The sequence below is a fragment of the Oryctolagus cuniculus genome, chromosome 12, assembly GCF_051225735.1.
Source record: "Oryctolagus cuniculus isolate XC-2025 breed Fujian yellow rabbit chromosome 12, ASM5122573v1, whole genome shotgun sequence".
NCBI lineage: Eukaryota > Metazoa > Chordata > Mammalia > Lagomorpha > Leporidae > Oryctolagus > Oryctolagus cuniculus.
The window spans coordinates 94,473,591-94,498,758 of record NC_142878.1 but is presented as its reverse complement, the minus strand read 5'-3'; the positions used below and the strand labels follow the sequence as shown (position 1 = coordinate 94,498,758).

Sequence of the window (25,168 nt, the reverse complement as noted above, 5' to 3'; positions counted from 1 at the left end):
ATATTCACTGAATGCCAAGAAGCATTTTAGGGAAGAACTACATGAATATTTGGAAACTGGGAGGTGTCTTTTGCAATAATTACTATAAAGATATGGTATAATAAATGTGTATTATATTCATTTTTCTACACAGCTGTGGACAAAAATACCCTGGTTACAAGAAGAATATATTCTACAGAATTTTCAGTGTGTAACATCAAAATATGTTCTAGTGAAACTAACAATATGAAGTACCATGAAGTATATTTGTAGCAACAGAACAATAGTTAACATCACCCAAGTATTTTTCTATAGGGTAGATGTTAGTGACAGCATTTGTTTCTTTCTGTGGTATTTTGCAACTTACTCACAAGCATTCTTAAAATAACAAATTGCTTCTTGGCAGTAACATTTTAAACAAATTAAGTAGCAAGTACATGTTTCTTTTAACATAAGGATTACTTGTGCCTTATCACTGCCAATCAGTATAATTGTTGGTGCTCTTTCTTTTTTTAACTTTTATTTAATGAATATAAATTTCCAAAGTATAGCTTATGGATTACAATGGCTTTCCCCCATAACTTCCCTCTCACCCACAACCCTCTCCTTACCTGCTCCCTCTCTCCTTCCATTCACATCAAGATTCATTTTCAATTCTCCTTATATACAGAAGGTCAGTTTAGTATATATTCAGTAAAGATTTCAACAATTTGCACCCAAACAGAAACACACAGTGAAAAATACTTTTTGAGTACTAGTTATAGCATTAAATCACACTATACAGCACATTAAGGACAGAGATCCTACATGAGGAGTAAGTGCACAGTGATGCCTGTTGTTGACTTAACAAATTGACACTCTTGTTTGTGGCATCAGTAATCACCCTAGGCTCTTGTCATGAGCTTCCAAGGCTACGGAAGTCCTTTGAGTTCACCAACTCTGATCATATTTAGACAAGGTCATAGTCAGAAAGGAAGTTCTCTCCTCCCTTTAGAGAAAGGTATCTCCTTCTTTGATGACCTGATCTTTCCACTGGGATCTAACTCACGGAGATCTTTCATTTAGGTCTCTTTTTTTGCCAGAGTGTCTTGGCTTTCCATGCCTGAAATACTCTCATGGGCTTTTCAGCCAGATCCACGTGCTTTAAGGGCTGATTCTGAGGCCAGAGTGCTGTTTAGAACATCTGGCATTCTATGGGTCTGCTGTGTATCTTGCTTCCCATGTTGGATCATTCTCTCCCTTTTTTATTCTATCAGCTAGTATTTGCAGACACTAGTCTTGTTTATGTGCTCCCTTTGGCTCTTAGTCCTATCATTATGATCAATTATGAACAGAAATAGATCACCTGGACCAGTGAGATGGCATTGGTACATTCCACCTTGATGGGATTGAATTGGAATAACCTGGTATGTTTCTAACTCTTCCGTTTGGGGCGATTCAGCTTGAGCATGTCCCGAATTGCACATCTCCTCCCTCTCTTATTGCCACTCTTATATTTAACAGCAATCACTTTTCAGTTAAGTTTCAACACTTAAGAATATCTGTGTATTGATTACAGTATTCAACCAAAAGTGTTAAGTAGAACAAACAAAAAAAAATACTAAGAGGGATAATGTATTTAGTTGTTCATCAACAGTCATGGCAAGGGCTGATCAAGTCACCGTTTGTCATAGTGTTCATTTCTCTTTAACAGGTTTCGTTTTTGGTGCTCAGTTAGTTGTCACTGATCAGGGAGAACATATGATATTTGTCCCTTTGGGACTGGCTTATTTCACTCTGCACAATGTTTTCCAAATTCCTAACAGGGATCACTATTTAGTTGAAATTTAAACACCTAAGAATAATTGTAGGCCAGCGCCACGGCTCACTAGGCTAATCCTCTGCTTTGCGGTGCCAGCACCCCGGGTTCTAGTCCCGGTCGGGGTGCCGGATTCTGTCCCGGTTGCCCCTCTTCCAGGCCAGCTCTCTGCTGTGGTCAGGGAGTGCAGTGGAGGATGGCCCAAGTGCTTGGGCCCTGCACCCCATGGGAGACCAGGATAAGCACCTGGCTCCTGCCTTTGGATCAGCACGGTGCACTGGCCGCAGCGCGGCGGCCATTGGAGGGTGAAGCAACGGCAAAGGAAGACCTTTCTCTCTGTCTCTCTCTCTCTCACTATCCACTCTGCCTGTCAAAAATAAAGAATAATTGTGTGTTAATTACAGAGTTCAACCAATAGTACTAGAACAAAAAAAAAATACTAAAATGGATAAAGTATTACATTGTACATCAATAGTCAGGACAAGAGCTGATCAAGTCACTGTTTTTGCTCTTTCAAGGAGGTCTTCCTTGGCCCTTGTCATGTGTAAAGCACTGTTACTAATGAGGGAAGCTGATTGGTCTTTTTTTCTACAGCTAATGAATTTGGTATTTTGTATTCACTTCTATCATGATATTGCTCTGAGTCTAGGAGCAAATCATTCCAGTTCTCTCACATTTCCATTTTTCTTCTCATCCAGGTACAGTCCTAATTCCCACTACATGTTTCCAAGGCCAAAGAAAATGAACACACCACCAGTAAGTTGTTTAGTTTTGTTTGCATTATATTGTGATATAGCAGCTTTATGAGTATATTTTATTAAAATTGTGAAATAAATATTTGACAACATAAAATTATGATTATAAAGCATTAGAAATATTAAACCTGATATCAAATTTGTTTCTAGTCTCTGTGATGCTATAACAGTAACATGTTTATCATGTTTTTCAAATTGGAACATAGAATCTCCTAAACTATTGTAAAATATAAAGTCTGAATTTTTATTTATTGGTCTTATCGATGATATAGTAGAGGTGGTTTAGTACCAACATAGTAATATACACTGAACTAGTAAAAAGTTGGGGCCAGCACTGTGGCACAGTGGGTTAATGCCCTGGCCTGAAGTGCTGCCATCTCAAATGGGTGCCAGTTTGAGACCCGGCTGTTCCACTTCTTTTTTGTTTGTTTGTTTAAACTTTTATTTAGTAAAAAAGTACAGCTTATGGATTACAATGGCTTCCCCCCCCATAGCTTCCCTCCCAACCGCAACTCTCCCATCTCCTGCTCCCTCTCCCATTCTATTCACATCAAGATTCATTTTCAATTCTCTTTATATACAGGAGATTAATTTAGCATATATTAAGTAAAGATTTCAACAGTTTGCACCCACATAGAAATACAAAGTTAAAAATACTGTTTGAGTACTAGTTATAGCATTAAATCACAACGTACAGCCCATTAAGGACAGAGATCCTACATGGGGAGTAAGTGAACAGCGATTCCTGTTGTTGACTTAACAAATTGACACTCTTGTTTATGGCATCAGTAATCTCCCTAGGCTCTTGTCATGAGTTGCCAAGGCTATGGAAGCCTTTTGAGTTCTTCAACTCTGATCTTATTTAGACAAGGTCATAGTCAAAGTGAAAGTTCACTCCTCCCTTAAGAGAAAGGCACCTCTTCTTTGATGGCCTGTTCTTTCTACTGGGATCTCACTAGAGGAGATCTTTCATTTAGGTCCTTTTTTTTGCCAGAGTATCTTGGCTTTCCATGCCTAAAATACTCTCATGGGCTCTTCAGCCAGATCCAAATGCCTTATGGGCTGATCCTGAGGCCAGAGTGTTGTTTAGGACATCTGCCATTCTATAAGTCTGCTGTGTATCCTGCATCCCATATTGCATTGTTCTCTCACCTTTTTATTCTATCAGTTAGTATTAGCAGACATTAGTCTTTTTTTTTAACTTTTATTTAATGAATATAAAATCCAAAGTTCAGCTTATGGAGTACAATGACTTCCCCCCCCCATAATGTCCCTCCCACCCACAACCCTCCCCTTTCCCACTCCCTCTCCCCTTCCATTCACATCAAGATTCACTTTCAATTCTCTTTATATACAGAAGGTCAGATTAGCATATATTAAGTAAAGATTTCAACAATTTGCACCCAAACAAACACACAGTGAAAAATACTGTTTGAGTACTAGTTATAGCATTAAATCACACTGTACAGCACATTAAGGACAGAGATCCTACATGAGGGTAAGTGCACATTGACTCCTGTTGTTGACTTAACCAACTGACATTCTTGTTTGTGGCATCAATAATCACCCTGTGCCACAGCGCTGGTCCTGGATCTTTTTAAAATATTTATTTTTCAACATTTTTTCTCCTTACTTGCTAGTATAGCATACTCCCTTGGTGCTGCTGCTCTCTGTGGACTTGTCCTCCTCAGCCTCTGACTAGAGCACAGCCACCTCTCCAATGCTGACATCCTCTGACACATGTTTCACTCTTCTGTTCTCTCTAAACTGCAGACTCTTGGGCAACCTAACTCTCATGCATAAACTTGCATATACACACACACCTGAGGACTCCAGAGTCTTGGATTTCAGGTTGTAATTAACTTTCATTTTCAGACTCGTGAAAAAACAAGTCTGGAAGCCATGGTGTAGCCTTGTGGTTCAGATGCCTGTGTCCCACATTGGAGTTTCTGGGTTTGATTCCCGGTTCCAGTCCCTGCCTCCAATTTCCTGATAATGTCTTATAGAATAATGTCTTATAGTCTTATAGAATGGCAGATGTCCCTGGGAGCTAGCAAGTGATGGCTCAGATGATTGGGTTCCTTGCTCCTGGGCAAGCCCTGGCCACTGTGGACATTTCAGCAGTGAACTAGAGGGTGAATACCACTTCTCTGTCTACTTGTTCATTTCTTTGCATCTCAAATTAAAAAAACAAAACAAGTATATTTGTATCATCCATTAAAATAACTTCCTCAATGGAAAAAAGTAGTTTCATTGTTAAATTTGGGGAAAAATAATGCTTCTTGGTTGTAAATGAAATTTGAATAATGCATAACTGTAAATCAGACTTCCATAGTGGATAAGGAAGAGAAAGATGGAAGCAATAATTTTTACTTCTGGCTTTGGTGCTTGTCATGTAACCTTGAAAAATTCCTTTAAACTCATGGGGCCTGAGTGTCCTTAAAATTACATGCTCACCCACCCACGTGAGAGACCTTGATGAAGCTCTGGACTCCTGTCTCCAGTGTGAAGCAGCCCTGGCCATTGTAGCCATTTAGAAAGTGACCCAGGGCCGAGTTTAATAAAAGTGGAGATACTGCAGGTTCAAGGAAGAGTAGGGGAGGAAACAGCAGAAGAAACTCTTCCAGAACGCGTGATTCACAGCGGACCTGTGTGGAGAGCATGGGAGCCCACAGTTCGGGACACCAGCGGCAGACTCAACACACCAGCGCTGGAACGCAAGGTGAGCCGAACCTCAATAGCCCGAGACACCGGCAGGCAAGCAGAGAGAGGAGACTAGAGGGAACGACCCCTGGGGGGGAAAAGTTCACCAGGCTAACTGGAAGAGAGAGAGAGAGAGAGAAAAAAAAAAGGTGACTGGTACGGGCACGGGTTTCTCTCTCTCCGCTCACCTCTCAAGGGCGAGCAAGACAAAGAGCAGGCGCCATCTTGGACATACGTCATAAGCAGAGCGACCTCAGGTCTGCACCGGCCCTGAGCCTAGCAGAAAACCCTGACTCTGGGCGGGGCGAATTAACAGGAGATTAGGACCTAGTAAATTTGTGGTGCTACTGAACTGAGACTGTGAAAAAAGAGACGGTGGGGGAGAGAACTCACGGAATTCACCTGAATACTCTCCAGAGACGCTACAATTCCGTAACTTTGGCAACCCAGTGGGAGACTGAAGGAGAATTTGAGCCCACTCCGAGGGCAGAACAGATTCCCTGTGTGGTCCTTGGGAAAGAGCTTCCGATCTCTGGCTCTTGTGGGTATATCATTTGCCTGCTAACTACCTCCAACTTCGTTCAGCTGTGCGGAATTACTTCCCTTTTGAATCAAAAAAAGAAAGAGAGAGAAAGAGAGATTTACCACTCCTAACCTGGGAGTGTCACCTTTGGGACACCAAACAGAGCTCTCAGGCCACACCCATCTCAAGCCCTAAGGCTCCATCAAAAACAGATAGTCCACTTAATCTAGAGTCATAGTATAACAAGAAAAAGCACCACAGTGAAGAAACCAAATATCTCCAATATGCCAAATAACAAATGCAAAAACCAAGGTAATAAAAACAAGGAAGTCACCATGACGCCCTCAAATGAAAAAGACACCCCAATTCAAGATTATGAAGATGATGACATAGAAGAAATGCAAGAAGCAGATCTCAAAAAATTGATAAGAACATTAAGAAGTTTTCAAAAACAAATTCTTGAACTACATAAAGCCTTAATGGACAAGATAGAAAATCTCTCTCGTGAAAATGAAATATTAAGGAGGAATCAAAATGAAACGAAACAATTAGTACAACAGGAAACTGTGATAGTGACTGAAGTGAAGAATTCAATAGATCAAATGAAAAACACATTAGAGAGCCTTACAAACAGAATGGGTGAAGCAGAAGAGAGAATATCGGACTTAGAAGAGAGAGAACAGGAAAGGATACAGTCAGATCAAAGAAAAGAAGAGGAAATTAGAAATCTAAAACATATTGTCAGGAATCTTCAGGATACTATTAAAAAAACCAACATTCGGGTTCTAGGAGTTCCTGAAGGCATGGAGAGGGAGAAAGGATTAGAAGGCCTTTTTAGTGAGATATTAGCAGAAAATTTCCCAGGTTTGGAGAAGGACAGAGAAATCCTAGTACAGGAAGCTCACAGAACCCCTAATAAACACGACCAAAAGAGATCCTCACCACGACACGTTGTAATTAAACTCTCCACAGTGAAACATAAAGAAAAGATCCTAAAATATGCAAGAGAGAAACGTCAGATTACTTTCAGAGGATCGCCAATCAGACTCACTGCTGACTTCTCATCAGAAACTCTACAAGCTAGAAGGGAATGGCGAGATATAGCCCAGGTACTAAGAGAGAAAAACTGCCAGCCCAGAATATTATATCCTGCAAAGCTATCATTTGTGAATGAAGGTGAAATAAAGACGTTTCATAACAAACAGAAATTGAAAGAATTTGTCGCCACTCGTCCAGCCCTGCAACAGATGCTTAAAGATGTGTTACACACAGAAACACAGAAACACGGTCATCAGTATGAAAGAAGATAAAGGAAGGAAAGCTCACAGCAAAAGATCACAGGGAATTCAAAGCATATATTAGAACTTATCTTTGGCAAATGGCAGGGCAAAGTTACCACTTTTCATTAGTCACATTGAACGTTAATGGCCTGAACTGTCCAGTTAAAAGACACCGATTGGGATTTGCTTTTTAACCTGATGCAATTTTAAATGATGCTTAATTTTGTTTTTAAATTTGAAATCCTAGCTCTTACCCATACATGGAACAACAATTAAATTGTACATGTAATTCGCCACTTTGCTACACTAACATTGTTCCAGGGGTACTTATGATGTACTTTTGAATTTTCTATACATGCAATAATGACATTTGCTAGCAGTTTTATGTCTTCCTTCCCAATATGTATGCATTTTGTATCCTTTCTTTGTGTTACTGCACTGTCTAGTAAATCCACCATAATATTGAAAAGTAGTGGTGAGAAAAAGACACTTCCCCCTTTCCCCAACTTAAGGGAAAACTGTCCAATTTCACTATTAAAGTTGGTTTTGGTAGATATTCTTTATCTAGATGAGGAATTTCTCTTCTGTTTCTTGTTTGCTCAGTTTTTTTATGCCAAATATCTTTTACAAAAGTTGATGTAACCATTTAACATTTTTGCAGTTTGTGTAGTATGTCCAATTTATTGATTTTTTAAAATGCTGACAGCCTTGCTTACGTGGGATAAATACCACTTGCTTGTACTACATAAAATTGTTGGATTTTACCTATTATTTAAAAAAAAGAGAGATTTCTAAAGGCAACCCAGAGGAATCCTTAATCCAGTTCTTCATTAGAAGAGATGTGCAATTCGGGACATGCTCAAGCTGACTTACCTCAAACGGTAGAGTTAGAAACATACCAGGGGATTCCAATTCAATCCCATCAAGGTGGCATGTACCAATGCCATCTCACTAGTCCCAGTGATCAATTTCTGTGCACAATTGATCATAATGATAGGACTAAGAACCAAAGGGATCACATAAACAAGAATAGTGTCTGCAAATACTAGCTGATAGAATCAAAAAGGGAGAGAATGATCCAACATGGGAAGTGAGATACACAGCAGACCCATAGAATGGCAGATGTCCTAAACAGCACTCTGGCCTCAGAATCAGCCCTTAAGGCATGCGGATCCAGCTGAAAAGCCCATGAGAGTATTTCAGGCATGGAAAGCCAAGACACTCTGGGGAAAAAAAAAATGAAAGATCTCCACAAGTGAGATCCCAGTGGAAAGAACGGGTCATCAAAGAAGGAGGTACCTTTCTCTGAAGGGAGGAGAGAACTTCCACTTTGACCATGGCCTTGTCTAAATATTATCAGAGTCAGTGAACTCAGGGGGCTTCCATAGCCTTGGAAACTCATGACAAGAGCCTAGGGTGATTACTGATGCCATAAACAAGAGTGTCAATTTGTTAAGTCAACAACAGGAGTCACTGTGTACTTACTCCTCATGTAGGATCTTTGTCCTTAGTGGGCTGTACATTGAGATTTAATGCTATAACTAGTACTCAAATAGTATTTTTCACTTTATGTTTCTGTGTGGGAGCAAACTGTTGAAATCTTTACTTAATGTATGCTAAACTGATCTTCTGTATATAAAGAGAATTGAAAATGAATCTTGATGTGAATGGAAGGGGAAAGGGAGTGGGAAAGGGGAGGGTTGCGGGTGGGAGGGACGTTATGGGGGGCAAGCCATTGTAATCCATAAGCTGTACTTTGGAAATTTATATTCATTAAATAAAAGTTAAAAAAAAAATTACATGCTCATCTAGTTGAGGCAGGTGGTGTAAGGGGAGGTGGCAGGAAGCTGAGAGCTTTCCTTGTTTCTGTGCCGACAGAGCTAAGTGACATTAGCAAGTCATTTGACCCCTCTGGATCTTCCTCCCTTGTGAGATAAGATTGTCTTTATAGTTAAAGAATTTATTCTACACAGTCCTATCTTATGGTAAGGTTCACATGACTGTGAAGTGTTTTATAAACTGGCAGTGTAATAATCAAGTTGGCATTGAAGATGAAATGTTAAACAGCATAGAACTTCTAAGGCTTGTAGTTCTATTAGGAGCTACACAGAAACATTTAAGTTCATGGGCATTTTTAAATTTAAAAACAGAATCATTGAATCACTGTTCAGAATCAGTATAGTTACTAAAATTCTTATTTATAATCACTGAGATTGGTAGTGTAATTACTGATAGCATACTCCTAGTGTTGTATATTTTAGTTTATATAATACCTAGACTATATAAAATATAGGTAGCATGGGAAGTGGGATACACAGCAGTCTTATAGAATGGCAGATGTCCTAAACAGCACTCTGGCCTCAGAATCAGCCCTTAAGGCCCTCGGGTCTGGCTGAAGAGCCCATGAGAGTATTTTAGGTATGGAAAGCCACTCTGGCAAAAAAGAAAAAAAGAAAAAAAAAAGGACCTAAATCAAAGATCTCTGTGAGTGTGATCCCAGTAGAAAGAACAGGCTATCAAAGAAGGAGGTGCCTTTCTCTGAAGGGAGGAGAGAACTTCCACTTTGACTATGACCTTGTCTAAATAAGATCGAAGTCAGTGAACTCAAGAGGCTTCCATAGCCTTGGCAACTCATGACTAGAGCCTAAGGAGATTACTGATGCCATAAACAAGAGTGTCAAATTGTTAAGTCAACAACAGGAATCATTGTGTGCTTACTCCTTATGTGGGATCTCTGTCCTTAATGTGTTGTCCAATGTGAAGTAATGCTATAACTAGTACTCAAACAGTATTTTACACTTTATGTTCTGTGTGGTGCAAACTGATGAAATCTTTACTTAATATATACTAAATCAATCTTCTGTGTATAAAGATAATTGAAAATGAATCTTGATGTGAATGGAATGGGAGAGGGAGTGGGAGATGGGAGGGGTGCGGGTGGGAGAAAAGTTATGGGAGGGAAGCCTTTGTAATCCATAAACTGTACTTTGGAAAATTATATTTACTAAATAAAGTTTTTAAAAAATTAAAAAATAAAAAATATAGGTAGCAATATTTAATGCTTCTCTTTTACTGGATTGGATTATAGCATACATTAATAAACCTTTTTTTAAAAGATTTATTTATTTATTTGAAAGACAGAATTATAGAGAGAGAGACACATAAATAGACAGAGATGTTCTGTCTGCTGTTTTACTCCCCAAGTGGCTGCAAGCAGCTGGAGCTGAGCTAATCCAAAGCCAGGTGCTTCTTCCAGGTCTCCTACATGGATTCAGGGACCCAAATATTTGGGCCATCTCCTGCTGCTTTCCCAGGCACATTAGCTGGTAACTAGATTAGAAGCAGAGCAGCTGGGACATGATACAGTGCCCATAAGGGATGCCAGCACTGCAGGTGGTGGCTTTACCTTATATGCCACAGCACCAGCAACAGCCTATTCATTTTAAATTAATAACTAAAGATTATCCACTGTTCAGCCTCCAGGCTTTGGCTTGGCCCAGCCTCTGCTGTTGTGGACATTTGGGGAGTGAACCACAGGTTGAAAGATCTCTCTTCTTATGTCTCTTCCTCTCTAACCTTGCCTTTCAAATAAATAAATGAGTCTTTAAAATAAAAATACACACACACACACACACACACACACACACGGTACCAACACAGTGGGTAAAGCCATGGCCTGCTGTGCCAGCATCCCATATGGGTGCTGATTCAAGTCCCAGCTGCTCCACTTCCAATCTATCTCCCTGCTAATGTGCCAGGGAAAGCGTCAGAAGGTGACCCAAGTGCTTGAACCACTGCATTCATGTGGGAGACCTGGAAGAAGCACCTGGCTTTAGATTGGCTCAGCTGAGGCCAATTTGGGAAGTGAACCAGCAGATGGAAGATCTGTCTCTACCCCTTCTCTGTAACTCTGCCTTTCAAATAAATAACAGATTTTAAAAATGGGGGAAAAGGGCAGTTCTGTTGCCTTCCCTTTATCTAGAGTAACATAATCAAAATCTGTTAGGCAAATGAATAAGGGAAATTCTGAGATCATATATTGACCACAGAAGAGAATGGATTCCCTGTACATTTTCTGGAAGCCCATGCTAGTTGGAACCAAGGGAAGGATAACAAAAAGGGGAGGCCTATATCCCTCTTATTTATCCTCTTTGTTCATTGGAGCATTGGAGAGTTGAGTAATGTAACATTGGTGTTTGTCTCCATACAGTTCACTTCTGTATGGAGTGCTGGTTCTTTTTTGTGTGTGTTTCTTTTTTATTTATTTTAAGAGATTTATTTGAAAGGCATAGAGACAGGGGTCTTCCATCTGCTGGTTTGATCCCCCAATGTTTGGGCGAGGCTGAAGACCCACGTGCCCCCCCCCAGGTCTCCTGTGTGCTGTGGGGTCCAAGTGCCTGTCCATCACTGCTGCACTCATTGGCTGGAGTGGGACAGGAAGTGGGGTGGCAGGGACTCGAACCGGCACCCGTGATGCGGGCCCTACAGGCTGTGGTTGCACCCCATGCCATGGCGCCGACCTCGATAAACCTTTCTTTAAAGTGGAATTAGGGGTAAAAATTGTCTGAGGTGCACACGCGGTTCCATTATGAGAGGGGTTGAGGCCCCATAGATGCCCGGGGGCCATCAGGAACACCTGCAACCTTGGCCCGCAGGTCCTGTGCATCTCCCCTCTGCTTCTGCCCCACCTGTGGGCCAGGCCCAGGCCCCAGTGGTGCCTCAGGGGTTTCTGCCCCAAACTGGTCACTTTAGGTCACTTTGTGATCCCTAACCTCTGCCCAAGGAAGGAAGCAGGAAGTGGCTCAGCAGGCTTCCCCCGACCTCTGGAGCCCTGAGCCGCGGTGCCGGCCCATGACCTGGGGAGCCCGTGGCCATTCTGGGCCAGCCATTGGGACCTGTGACCCCCGGCCCCGGGCACCAACCCCTTCGAGGTCACCACAGCAGCCTCCTATTTAGCTTGTTCTTAATCCTCAAGAAGGGATTTAGGTCAATGTTTTATTCTCATCAAAGACCATGATGTTTAATAAAAGATTTTAGTAATTTTAACCCTGGGTCATTCTAAAGATGTGCTGTGACTTAGGTTTAGAAAAGAGCATCTTCCTTGCCACTCTTATCTCAGCTCTGGGGGCTGTCAGTTCTCCCTGCACAGATTCAGTAATGCATGATTCTTCTCTACTACAAAGATCTTATGTTGGTCATATTTCCAGTTACCAAAATCAAATCAACTCACACCTGGACTCTGAGCATTCAATGACATTATTTATCAAAATAAATGTATTCAAATATTCAAAGACCACTTCAAAGCTTAGCTGCCTTCAAGAGTTTTTGGCACTTGGAACAGCCATTGTGGTTTTCTACACATGAGCACTCACTATTTTAAATACCATTTAACAATTCAAACATCACTTCCGGTTCAGCAATACACAACAATAGAATGGATGATTCTACATAATAAACATCTTACATTAGTTTGGACTTAAAACCTAGAACTAAAACCATGTGGTGACATGGATGGATTTAAGGAAAGATGTAGAGCTAGGTAGCTAAGGCCACCGAATCCCAGACCTATTGATTTTAAGTGAGTCTAGATCAACAGCATTCCATTGCATTATCTTCCATCTCAGAGTCCTGCTTTTCCAGCGAGACCCACCCCACTCAGACCACGTATTTCCTGCCTGTGTCTTCACGGTGGTAGAAGCTGTTCTGATACAGGTATCTCCTGGACAATCACCAGCTTCCTGATTTACTACCTGAACTGGAATCAACAGTTGTGAGGGATGTTTCCCAAACACCCAGGCTGAATTGAATGTCAGTGTCTGGCAGTCAAAATCTTCTGCCTTAGGAAACAGAACATGTACTCTACTCTGGGGCTCCTTTTTCTTCTCATGGGGTTCTGTGGTGATCTGTGGTTTTCAACACAAGTCCTGGTAGCATTCTGACTCAAAAGAAAGACCAGGGGTAAGAGTTCTTTCTGGGGGCTGGTGCTGTGGCATAGCAAGTTACACTGCTGCCTGCAGCACTAACATCCCACATGGATGCCAGTTTGACTCCCAGCTGCTCTGCTTCTTCCCCAGCTCCTTGTTGTAAAGCAGCAGAGAATGGCCCAAGTGCTTGGTCCTCTGCCCCCACATGGGAGACCTGGAGGAAGGGAGTGAACCTCTGTCTTTTCCTCTTTTTTTCTCTCTGTACTCTGCCTTGCAAATAAATACAACTTCAAAAAGTTATTCTCCACCAAACAATACACCCTTTTCCAGGCAGCTGTAAAGCTGGGAGTTGTAGCTTCTTGTATATTTTGGATAATAAGAGTTTTGGTTTGAAAGCATGTTCATCTGAAACAAAGATCACTCATTATCCTTTGTTAGAGAAGGGGGCTCTGCTCTTTGAAAGTGAAAATCAGAAGCTGTAATGTGTGATGAGCTTCACCTGCCAGGTAGGGGGGATACTTAGTTGAAAGCCAGGACACCAGGAGAGGAAGCTTTTCAGATTCCCTGGCCCTTGCTTTAGTCTTATGTCTTTACTTCTTCTGTTGCTTCTTGATGTCAAGAGTGTACACTTTATGCTGAAATGGGGAATTGTGCCTTACCTCTTTTGGGCCTTTTTCTAAGAAGAGTGCATATATTTATCTTGGATATAAGGATAGCTTCTGGGGTGGGTGGATTTTTTTGGAAGTTTTCACAAGGCAGCCAGTAGCCTATATTTTCTTCACAGAATTCAGTTTTTAGAAAAGCCTCCAATACAGCAGACCATCTGTAGGTAGGGAAGAGAAGGTAGAAAAATAAAAAGAAAATGAGGAATATGAGGGTGCTAATGATCAAATAATCCCTTGTGCTTTTCTAGTACTAGGATTAGCTATTCACTAGTTTTTACTCAATCCTGTAATCCTGCAGATTTAGCTCTTTAAAGACAAAGGTGCCAGTAGGCAAAATACTTAAGTTGGTTCCATACTACTAAAACATAAATACTTCAGTTTGTTTTAATGCCAAAAATGTATTTACAGGAGAGGCATAAATCCTCAGGGAACTAAGTCTCTTGCAAACACTGCATGCAATAAAAAGCATCCTCAGCCTCAACCAAGAGCACTGCCATTGCAGAGCTGAAGGGTGATTTATCTTCCCCACCTGGTGTGAACATGCTGAGAAATAAATGGAGATAAACAGACCTTCTAGGTTAAGTCGAATTCTCCTTGGTGAGCTGCTCATTTGAGGACACAGCCTTTCTGCACTCTTGTGATACTTGCAGTGGATTAAATTCAAGTCTAATTCACATTTGCTGGCCAGCATCTCCTGGAATGCTTCTGACCACAACAGTGCTTCCTTCAGGGAAGGTCTGCAAGAGCAGTTCTGTAATGAGTTGTGCTCAGAGCAGTTCCCCTCCCAGCTCAGCAGTGAGCTGTTCAGATTGCAAACACAGGAATCTCAACTTACTTGATGAAAGCTTGCTACCTGCTTTTCTTGCCAATTGTGGCCTTCCCAGGAATTGTGGAGTTTTGCCATAGGTAGCTCAACCCAGTCTTCAATACTCTTAATCTTAAAAAAAAAGATAATTCACTAAGTGGTCATCCTTGAATACACTACTGAGCCTGAATGCATTTTTACCAAATAAAGTCACCCAATAGCTATAAACCAAAAGCCAACAACAGGCTTACCCACCTAATATTACACTCAGCCCCGAAGTACTGAGCAGTTTCATCAGTTCCTCAGAATGTAACTATGCTGTGAGGACTAAAGATAGGACTGCCCAAATTTTAATTATCAATACACTGCACAGCTAATAAAGCAGATGCTGCCTCTGGCCCACAAAAGGAGACAGTTTCCCTGCAAGGTTAACCACAATTGGGGGACATTTTGCACCTGATGGAATCCACAGCAGGACTGCCTTGAGCCGGCTCCTCTGCTTCCCTTTCCACCTTTGGTCCTGGATGGGCCAGAGACCATGCACAGGAGGTGCCACCAGTCACCCGTGTCCCCCTGTCCCCCTGCAATGCTCCTGGGAGGCAGATGCTGCAGAACAGTGATTTGTTCCATGATTGTCACTGTGTGAGATCAGCCCATCATGAGAAAATGACCATGGACTTGAATGAGATATCAACCGCAGAAGCACTGCCCCCAGCAGCAGTGCAGGAGGGTGGATGATGGAAGGCACAGCACGGCCAGGATCTCTAGGGACCCTGCAGGACTCTGCTGCCCTGGATGCCTACAGCAGGCAGCTGCACGAGGGCCCAGTGTGCCTCCAGCGCCCTCGTACCAAGCCCTTCCCCCGTCTGCCCATGCAGACCACACAGATGCTGCGTCAGTGAGCAAATCAGCACTGCACACTTGGTTTTCCTGCTAAGACTCGGCCTTCATTGCTTCCCCAAGTGCAGCACGTGCTGCAAGCCTCAGCCAGCAGGGCTGGCGGGAGAGGTGGGCGGTCACACTCACCAGGTCTGTCTCTTCTTCTGCCCCTCCTGACTCTCGGGCCACCACCTGCATTCTAGCCCCAAGGTACAAAGTGGAAAAGAACATAACACCACCCACGTCACCCGCACACACTGCAACTACCATCTGCCCACCAATGAACACCACCTTTATAGCCAGCCTGGTGTGGGGCGGGTCTGGCAGCCCTGGTCCTGCCCCAGGGCAGTGAGGATTGGCCCGAGGCCCCCCGCCATGCTGAGCCTGAGCTGCCCTGCAGCAGATTCTGGAAGCAAGGGAGCTGCTGATGGCTGAGGCCTTGACTCAGAGCACACTTAGGGAGACCCCATGCCTGGCAAGGGCACTGGGGCCCTGGACTTTCCCAGGCTGCAGTCCTAGGGTGTAGGCTGGCTCAGCCCTTCTTCCCCCAGCCCTGCCCGCAGGTGGAGTGGGGTTCCCATGGGGGCATCTTTCTTCATGGGAGAGCGGGTGAACCCCAAATGCCACGACTCCCGGTGCCGGGTGCTGGCCTGTGGCCTTCTGGGAGGGAGTAGGAGACAGTGACTTTGTGGGGAGGTGACACTTGAGCTGGGCCTGTATTTTGGGTTGGCTCTGGATGCACATTCCAGTGCGCCTGGACCTGCAGGGCTGCTGCAGGCCTCCTGGAGGCTCTGGGAGCCGGGCGTCCTGGTGGCGAGGGCAGGAGAGCAGGAGGTCGAGGTGCTGAGCTCCCATTGGGTGCACCAGGCACTTCGGAGCTGTTCACAGTAAGGAGTCGAGGTCACCTCCTGAACCACTCCTGGTCCCAAACTCCTGGTTTGGGGTTTGCCAGAACCCTGAATTAGGGGTGTGGTGGGGGTGGTAGTGGTTGGCTTCAATGCACTTTATTTGTGAATTCTTCAAACACAGCTTCTCCCTACTCCTGCAGGCTTTCAGGTGATTGATGAGGACAGAGTCCCTCAGCTGCAAAGTGACTGAATTTTGGAAACTATGTCCAGAACTTCATAGTGTGTATTCAGGTGGTCATCCTTCAGGCCTGCAGGTGGACAGCAAGAGCAACAGTAAGATATTAATCACTGTAGACACTCTCCTTTCTTTCTGGTAGACCCACCAAAAGAAAATGGGAGATGAGTACTTGAACATTGGAACCAGTCAGCATGCTAAGGTGAGCTGCCAGTACTTGGAGCTCAGGAGTGGACATGGAGAGCAAAACATGCATTGTTACTAAAGAGGACAGTTAGGTATTTTACTGTGAAAGGGGAAATCATTTATATGTGAGCAAGACACCTTAAGAAAAGGTCTGTATATTTATTTTTGTTTATTTGCAAGGCAGAGAGAGCCCTTCCATTTACTGCTCATTCCTCAAATGTCTGCACCAACCAGAGCTGGGTCAGGCTGAAGCCAGGAATTCAGTGTGGGTCTCCCACATAGGTGGCAGGGACTCAAGTACTTGAGCCATCAGCTGCTGCCTCCCAGGGTTCTGTTAGCAGGAAGCCAGAAGCAGAAGCAAGGCTAGGGCTTGAACCCCGGGCATTCTGACTGGGATGTGGAAGGCTTTATCACTATGCCAAACATATGCTCCAGTAAGGTGTTTCAACACATTTGCAAAATGTAAGAATGTGGTTTTAAATATATGCTCTTCATCTTAAAAATTTGCATAATCTTATATTCAGTTTCATATGATTCAATACTTATTATTAAATACAAGTAACATTTAGACACATGCTTTACTCACCAATACAAACCTCAGTAATTTTTTCACTTAGAACCTTGAATATTAGCATTCATTCAGACTGAAGTTCACTCATAGGCTGGGAATTCTGACAAAGAGACAGTAGGGAAAAAAATCTAGATGTGTATCTGATACCTAATAAGATTCTGAACCTGACTGATAGAATTTAGAATCTGAGTAACTGTTCGGAGAGTCACTTCATACCTCTCCCCTCAGTAATGAGAAGACTGTGTCCTTTGGCCACTTTCACATGATGTTATGTAAATCTAACCTGAAAAGCCTTTTATAAATTCTGAAGTACCATACATAATCATATTATGCATTTCCATATGTGTGAAAAAAGGCAATGTCAAATAACAGTGTACTACATCCTGCTTGACAAAACAAAGAATTCCCCTAGTATGATTGCTCAAGCTGAGAACAGATAGGCTGTACCTGGATTAATGTTACAATTTGATTTGTCTATGTCCCACAGATGACTTAGGTCAGTACCTGGATTAATGTCAAGACTGTAATTGGTATTGTCAAGATTGTAATTGATATTAGTTTTACACTTGCTTCAGGTCAGCTTGACCCTAGCAACCATGTATTCCCCTTCCCTTCCTTGGTTTTTTTTTTTTGCCTTTATAAATCCTGTTGCTTTGAGTTTCAGGGTCAAGTGTAGACCACGAGTCCACTCTTGGCCACTGGCAATAAAGGACTCCAAAGTTCAAAAAAAAAAAAAAAAAAAAGGCAATGTCAAAGGCATAGCTATTCCAGAGAGAAGTTAGGAGGATTAGCTCAGTTTGTAAGTGTGTAAGTACCATTAAATACCAACATATTTGAAACAGATTTATAGAGTGTGGAGTTCATGATAGATATTTAATAAATGCACTCTGGATAATAAGCAAATATTAGAAATAATGCCACACCCATCAGTGTTTAAACTCTTCAGACAGCTCCATGCCAGGGAAGTGCAGTGATCCCTGTAAATTAACAAAAATCAATCTGTGTATACCCATGGAAGCAACTGGTTTATATGCAACCTATACTAGAGGTTTTTGTGTTTAGTAAAATTACTTGATTTTTTTAATGAATGCTTTCAGACTGATACCTGATGCTGAGTGGCAGACAATTTTTTCTGAAAAGTATGTGGTTGTGAAATATAAATATAAATCAGTTTATAATTTTTGTGTCTGAATATTTTTATGCATTGAAACAATACCTGCAATAATCAGAAGACTTTTCCTCAAAAAGTTGCTATATTGATGCATTTTCATTTATTTATGTAATGTATGTTTAGGTAAAAGGAAGAGAGAGAGATCTCTATCTTTCATCTGCTGGCTCACTTCCAGATGGCCACAATAGCTGGGGCTGAGCCAGGCCGAAGCCAGGACCCTGGAACTATGTCCCAGTCCCCCATGTGGGTACAGGAACCCAAACTCTTGGGCAATCTTTGCTGGTTTCCCAAGCAAAGAGCTGGATGAGAAGTGAAGGAGGTGAGTCTCAAAGCAGTGCCATAAGGCATGCTGCTGTTGCAGTTGGCAACTTACCCTTTTGTGCCACAATGCTGGCCCTGAATTGATGACATATTTAAGTGCTGCCACTGCCTTTTGGCTAAATAGGATGACTTAACATGTTTTCTACTCTGTGGAAGAGGAACAAATAAGGCAGTTGGTTGTAAAAGTTGCCCATGGAAACCACAGCCTGAGAAAGATGAATCAACTCACCTTGCATTTTCCATGTTGTATCTACACCACCCTTTTCTGGACAAACATATGATTGTATGTCCTTGTGATGGAGATTCTCAGGGTGCTGGAACTTTTTGTAATTTTTTAAAAATATAGATTAAGAAGATGGCAAATAAACAAAAAATTACAAACTGCTGCCAATACCAAGAAGAGATTATTGAGAGTAAAAGGTCACCTGTTGGAGCCAGCACTGTGGCACATCAGGTTATAGCCCTGGCTTGAAATACAGGCATCCCATATGAGTGCTGGTAGAGTCCCAGCTGCTCCACTTCCAGTCCAGCCTCCTGCTAATGCACCTGGGAAAGCAGTAGAGGATGTCCCAAGTCCTTGGGCCCTTTTGCTCATGTGGGAGACCCAGAAGAAGCTCCTGGCTCCTGGCTTCAGATCAGCACAGCTCTGTCCATTGTAGCCATTTGGGGAGTGAACCAGCAGACAGAAGATTCTCTCTCTCTCTCTCTCCCTCACTCTCTACCTCTCTATATAACTTTTTCAAATACATAAAATAATTTTTTTAAAAAAGGTATCCTGCCATACTTCTTTCTTCCCTGTTAATTACTAGGAATTAAAAATTGTTACAGGGCCAGCACTGTGGCAAAATGGGTTATTGTCGCTCCCCCATCTCGTGGAGGAACGACACAGGACCCTGCACTGTTCTTTCGTCTGCTCAGCCCTTCCCGGGTTTGCTGCTGGTCCTTCCCGGGTTGGCTGCCAACCCCTCCACTTCCGTGGAGGGGCGGTACCCCCTGCCACTTTCCCTGCTTCCACAGAGGAGCGGCACACCGCCGGCCGGCTCTCTTGGAGGCTGCTCAGGTGTTCCTTCAGATGTTCCTGGTGCATGTTGTCTCTCTCCTCCTTTATAGTCCTCTTCCACCAATCCCAACTCTGCTACCCACACGCTGAGCATGCTGCTCTCCTCCAATCAGGAGCAGGATCAGCTCCTGCAGCTTATCAGTCAAATTGGTGAGAGGCAGCTGCGTAGAAGTTTACTCCTCCCCAGCGCCATATTGTGGGAGAGCAGATGCATAGAATAAGTCTTAATTCCAGTAACTTAGTCTAGTCTCAGTTGCTCCCCACAGGTTATACCAACACCTGCAGCACTAGCATCCTCTATGGGCACCAATTGCATGTTCTACTACTGATCCAGCTCCTTGCTAACATACCTGGGAAAGCAGCAGAATATGGTACAAATCCTTGGGTCCTGCACCCAAGCGAGAGACCTGGATGAAATTTCCCTGGCTCCTGGCTTTTTTTTTTTTTTTGAAGATTTGTTTATTTATTTGAAAGAGTTACACACACACACACACACACACACAGAGGGAGGGAGGTCTTCCATCTGATGGTTTACTCCCCAACTGGTTGCAATAGCTGGAGCTGCACTAATCTGAAGCCAGGAACCAGGAGCTTCTTCCAGGTCTCCCACTTAGGTGCAGGGCCCCAAGGACTTGGGCCATCTCCTACTGCTTTCCCAGGCCGTAAGCTGAAAGCTCAATCAGAAGTGGAGCAGCCAGGTCTTGAACCAGTGCCCTTATGGGATGCCAGTGCTTCAGGCCAGGGTGTTAATCTGCTGTGCCATAGCACTGGCCCCTACTCCTGGCTTTGTCCTGGCCCAGCCCCAGGTTTTCAGTAATTTGGGGAGTGAGCCAGCAGATGGAAGACCTTTCTCAAGTAAATAAAACAAATCTTAAAAATATATAAATATATTTATGTAATAATCATGTTCATGGTTTAGAAATTTAGTGACCAAAATATAAGCTTTTAAAAACCCACTCAGTATCATTCTGTATATTGCTCTTTGCTTTGCTTTTTGCAATCATTAAGATGTTTTAGGTCCTGAATTTATCAGTGCTGTAAGCTTCTTTCTTGTATAACTTTGAAAGCTTAAGTGGTTTTTATTTTTATTTTTTAAAGGAAGATTCATGCATGTATTTGAAAATGTAGCAGAGTGGAAGAGACAGATTATCTATCTGCTGGTTTACTCCTCAGGTGGCTGCAGTGGCCTGGGCTGGGCCAGACTGAAGACAGGAACTTCATCTGGGTGTCCCATGTGGGTGGCAGGGCCCCAGTTATCTTCTGTTGCTTTTCTGGGACCATTAGCAGGAAGCTGGATTGGAAGGGGGAGCTGCCGGGACTCAGCTAGCACCCATATGGGATACCAGCATTACAGGCAGCGTCTTACCTCATGGTACAGCATTGGCACCAAGTGGTCACATTTTACCTAGGGAAAAGAAAAATTAAAACCTAGGAAATTAAATGCCATGGGCAAAGGATGTGGTGAGTGGAAAAAATGAAAACTTTTAGTACTGTGGGGAGCAATTCGGACTATACTGTTACTGGAATTAAGACTTATTCTATGCATCTGCTCTCCCACAATATGGCACTGGGAGAGAAGAGGCTTCTACACAGCTGCCTCCAGTTCAGCCAATAAACAGCAGGACTTGCTCCTGATTGGAGAGCAGCGTACTCGGCGTGTGGGCAGCCGAGTTAGGATTGGTGGAGGAGGACTATAAAGGAGGAGAGAGACGGCATGCACCAGGAACATCTAAGAGGAACATCTAAGGGGAACACCTGTGCAGCCCCCGAGAGAGCCGGCCGGCGGTGTGCTGCTCCCCTGCGGAAGTGGGGAATGTGGCCAGGGGGAACTGCCCTTCCACGGAGGTGGAAGGGATAGTAGCCAACCCGGGAAGAACCAGCAGCAAACCCGGGGAGGGCCGAGCAGACAGAAAGAACAGCGCAGGGTCCTGTGTCGTTCCTCCACGAAGAGGGGGAGCGACATAATGGTGCCGTGACTCGGATATGAAGCCTAGGCAGGGCTTAGAGTCGTTCCTCCGCGAAGAGGGGGAGCGACAAGTACCTAGTGGTTGGTCATATGAAAGAAGTGGGACACTTACCTATATTATTACCTTTAATCCAGTTTGAGTTTCTTTAATTTTTTTTACTTAATTGGGAGGCAGAGGGAGAGAGAATGAAAATGCACTCTGATTCTCTGCTTTACTCCCCAAAATGCCTGCAACAGTCAGAACTGGGTCAGGCTGAAGCCAGGGGTGTGAACTCAATTTTTTTATGTATTTGACAGGTAGAGATAAAGATAGTGAGAGAAACAGAAAGAAAGGTCTTCCATCTGCTGGCTCATTCCCCAAATGGCCACTACAGCTGGCACTATGCCAATTCAAAGCCAGGAGCCAGGTGCTTCTTCCTGGTCTCCCATGAAGGTGCAGGAGCCCAAGCACTTGGGCCATCCTCCACTGCCCTCCAGGGCTACAGCAGAGAGCTGGACTGGAAGAATAACCAGGACTAGAACCCGGCACCCAAATGGGATGCCAGTGCTGCAGGCAGAGGATTAACCAAGTGAGCCATGGCGCCAGCCCATGAACTCAATCTTAATCTCCCATGTGTGGGCAGAAACCTGAATACTTGAGCCATCAGTGCTGCCTTATAGGATCGGTATTTGCAGGAAGCTGGAGTTAGGAACCAGAGCTAGGCACTGAACCCCAGTACTCTGATGTAAGACTTGGACATCTTTTTTTTCCCGACGATTTATTTATTTATTTGAAAGGCAGAGTTACATAGAGAGAGAGAAGTCTTCCATCTGCTGGTTTACTTTCCAGTTGGCTGCAATGGCTGGAGCTGGGCTCATCCGAAGCCAGGAGCCAGGAGCTTCAAGGTCTCCCATGCATGTGCATGGGCCCAATCACTTGGGCCATTTTCTACTGCTTTCCCAGGCCATAGCAAGGAGCTGGATCAGAAGTGGAGCAGCAAGGACTCGAACCAGTGCCCATATGGGATGCCCATAATGTTTTCTTTAATTGGAGAAATGTTCCTTTGATAGAATGAGTGTATGTCCCCACAATATTCTCTACTTACTCATAATAGGGTCTGAGATGTAAAAGTCATGATTAATTTCTTAGAATAAAATTTACATACCCAGAAGCAAAGAGAGAAAATTAACCTTTTATTTTTCTCATGAATGAATCAAAGTTTAAAAACTAACACTTAACTTGTATTTTAGAGGAGTTAAAGACTTAACCAACTCTTCTATTAGAAATACTACGTTGTGGCCAGTGCTGTGGCACAGCAGGTTAAAGCACTGGCCTGAAGTGCCAGCATCCCATATGGGCTCTGGTTCTAGTCCCAGCTGCTCCACTTCTGATCCAGCTCTCTGCTATGGCCTGGGAAAGCAGTAGAAGATGGCCCAAGTCTTTGGGCTGTTCTGAGGCTCTTAGCATAGTGAAGATATCTTAGATTCTCATTAGTGAAATCTTTAGAAATGTCAGAAAGCATGTAACTTTCTTTAACGATCTGAAACAGAGATGAGATCCATAAGGGTAGAACTGCTCAGCAGCCACACTGCAGGAATATGTATCTTTCTGACGATATCTTCATCTGCTTCTTGCAGTTGCAGCCAGTCTATGAGCTCTTGGTCTGTTTTCTGCCCTTGGGAGGGCCTAGGGTGCTCTATATTATCTGTAAGGATTCAAAATTTGTTGTATATTAGTGTCTAATCATAAAATTTCCAAAGTGACAAGCTGGATGTAATAAACTATGCCAGACTGCAAAAAAAAAAGAAAGAAAAGAAAATACAAACATGGTGTACTGTCTATAAAGTACAGCGGTAAATCTGTATTATAGAGATACACATCTTTACACAATTCTCTGTTTCTTTCACTCTGAAAGTCTACATTCAGCTCTCGATGTTATGATTACTTAGGAATAGATTTCATATACTTACTTTCATAATCAGTGAACTCGGAATTATTATTGTAGTATTGAGGATTGTATTGACTAAAACACTATGTTTATTCCATGTTAAATAACATCATTGTATCTTTGGATTCCATTTGTCCTGCTACTGATGTATTCACAGGAGAGGGGAGGTGGGAGGAAAACCCAAAATCCATCAGGGTGGAGGAGGAATGTCAGAGGCTGTGGTTCTATTGTACTGCAGCTTTGGTTCTGGAAGAACACATTAATGGACCCAGATGGTTTGAAACTAACTGAGGGCCTATGTACTGTACACTTGTCTGTGGTACTGCATTTTCATTTATGTAAAATTTATTTTCTTCAAGTAATATATTAATTTGGATGAAAATGAAGATGTTAAGGAATTTTCAGAATGGGTCTATTTAACCTTCATTGGCTTTGTTTTTAGGCATTTAACTCAGAAAAGAAAAGATAGAAAAAAATACATTTTGGGTTCTCTTCATCTCTACCATGGCACTCTTTGGTTAAGATTTGTCATTTTGTCATATTTGATTCTCTAGACTCCCTGAAAGATCCCCTACTTCATTAGATGGAGTCCGTGTCTCACCATGGCAGTGAAAAGTTTAAAATGTTCCAGCTTTGCATTTAGCTAGGTCATGGACACATGCCATGGCACTTGCCAGCCAATTGTGTCAGGGGCATCATCTGAATCAGAATTACTTGCATGAAAGAAAAAGGAGTTTCAGATTCTTCCAGTGAAAGTGGATAGGAGCAGGAGCTGCAGAACATTGCCAGGGGTGAGTGTGCCATGGGATGCCATGTGGTGGCTGGTGTCTGGGGTGCTGGTTCTGCAGAAGATAGGGCTTATGGGGGCTGGTGCTGTGGCATAGCAGGTAAGGCTGCCGCCTGCAGTGCCAGCATCCCATATGGTCACCGGCTGGAGTCCTGGCTGCTCCACTTCCAATCCAGCTGTGCTATGGCCTGAGAAAGCAGTAGAAGATGGCCCATGTCCTTGGACCCCTGAACCCACATGGGAGACCTGGAAGAAGCTCCTAGCTCCTGGCTTTGGATCAGCTCAGCTCTGGCCATTGCATCCAATTGGGAGTAAACCAGCAGATGGAAGATTCTCTCTCTCTCTCTCTCTCTCTCTCTCTCTCTCTGCCTCTCCTCTCTGTGTAACTCTGACTTTCAAATAAATAAATCTTTTTTTTAAAAGAGCTTATGCTTATGGGTAGTGGTCATGGAAAATGTATGGGACATTTTGCAGCAAGATTTTGGATGAATTTTGCAACCCCTGAACCTCCTAGAGATTAGAATAGACTTCTAATGCATAGCTTCCTCTTATGCTTAATTAGGTTTTTGTTTTGAATTGTTTTTGATGAAGCAGCAAGGAATTCTGAGTTATAGACTTCCTATTTCAGAGACAGGAAAACACTGATGCCTGCATTATAATTAAATAATGTCTATCACTCTTTCTTAAGCAACAAATGATCACAGATTCTCTTTGCTGCTAATTAATGAGCATGGTGATTCTTCCCACTGTAACCACCTTCCCACCTACACTCCCTCCCCTCTTC

The 25,168-nt window shown here is 43.1% G+C and overlaps 1 long non-coding RNA gene across 1 annotated transcript in view; it reads left to right on the top strand.

The window, feature by feature from the left end:
* Positions 1-25,168, top strand: part of LOC149123171 (uncharacterized) — a 97,583-nt gene that overhangs the window by 46,919 nt on the left and 25,496 nt on the right. Inside the window, exon 2 of the long non-coding RNA XR_016218575.1 lies at positions 2,476-2,533. This is a non-coding gene — a long non-coding RNA (uncharacterized LOC149123171). The remainder of the gene's footprint in view (positions 1-2,475; positions 2,534-25,168) is intronic.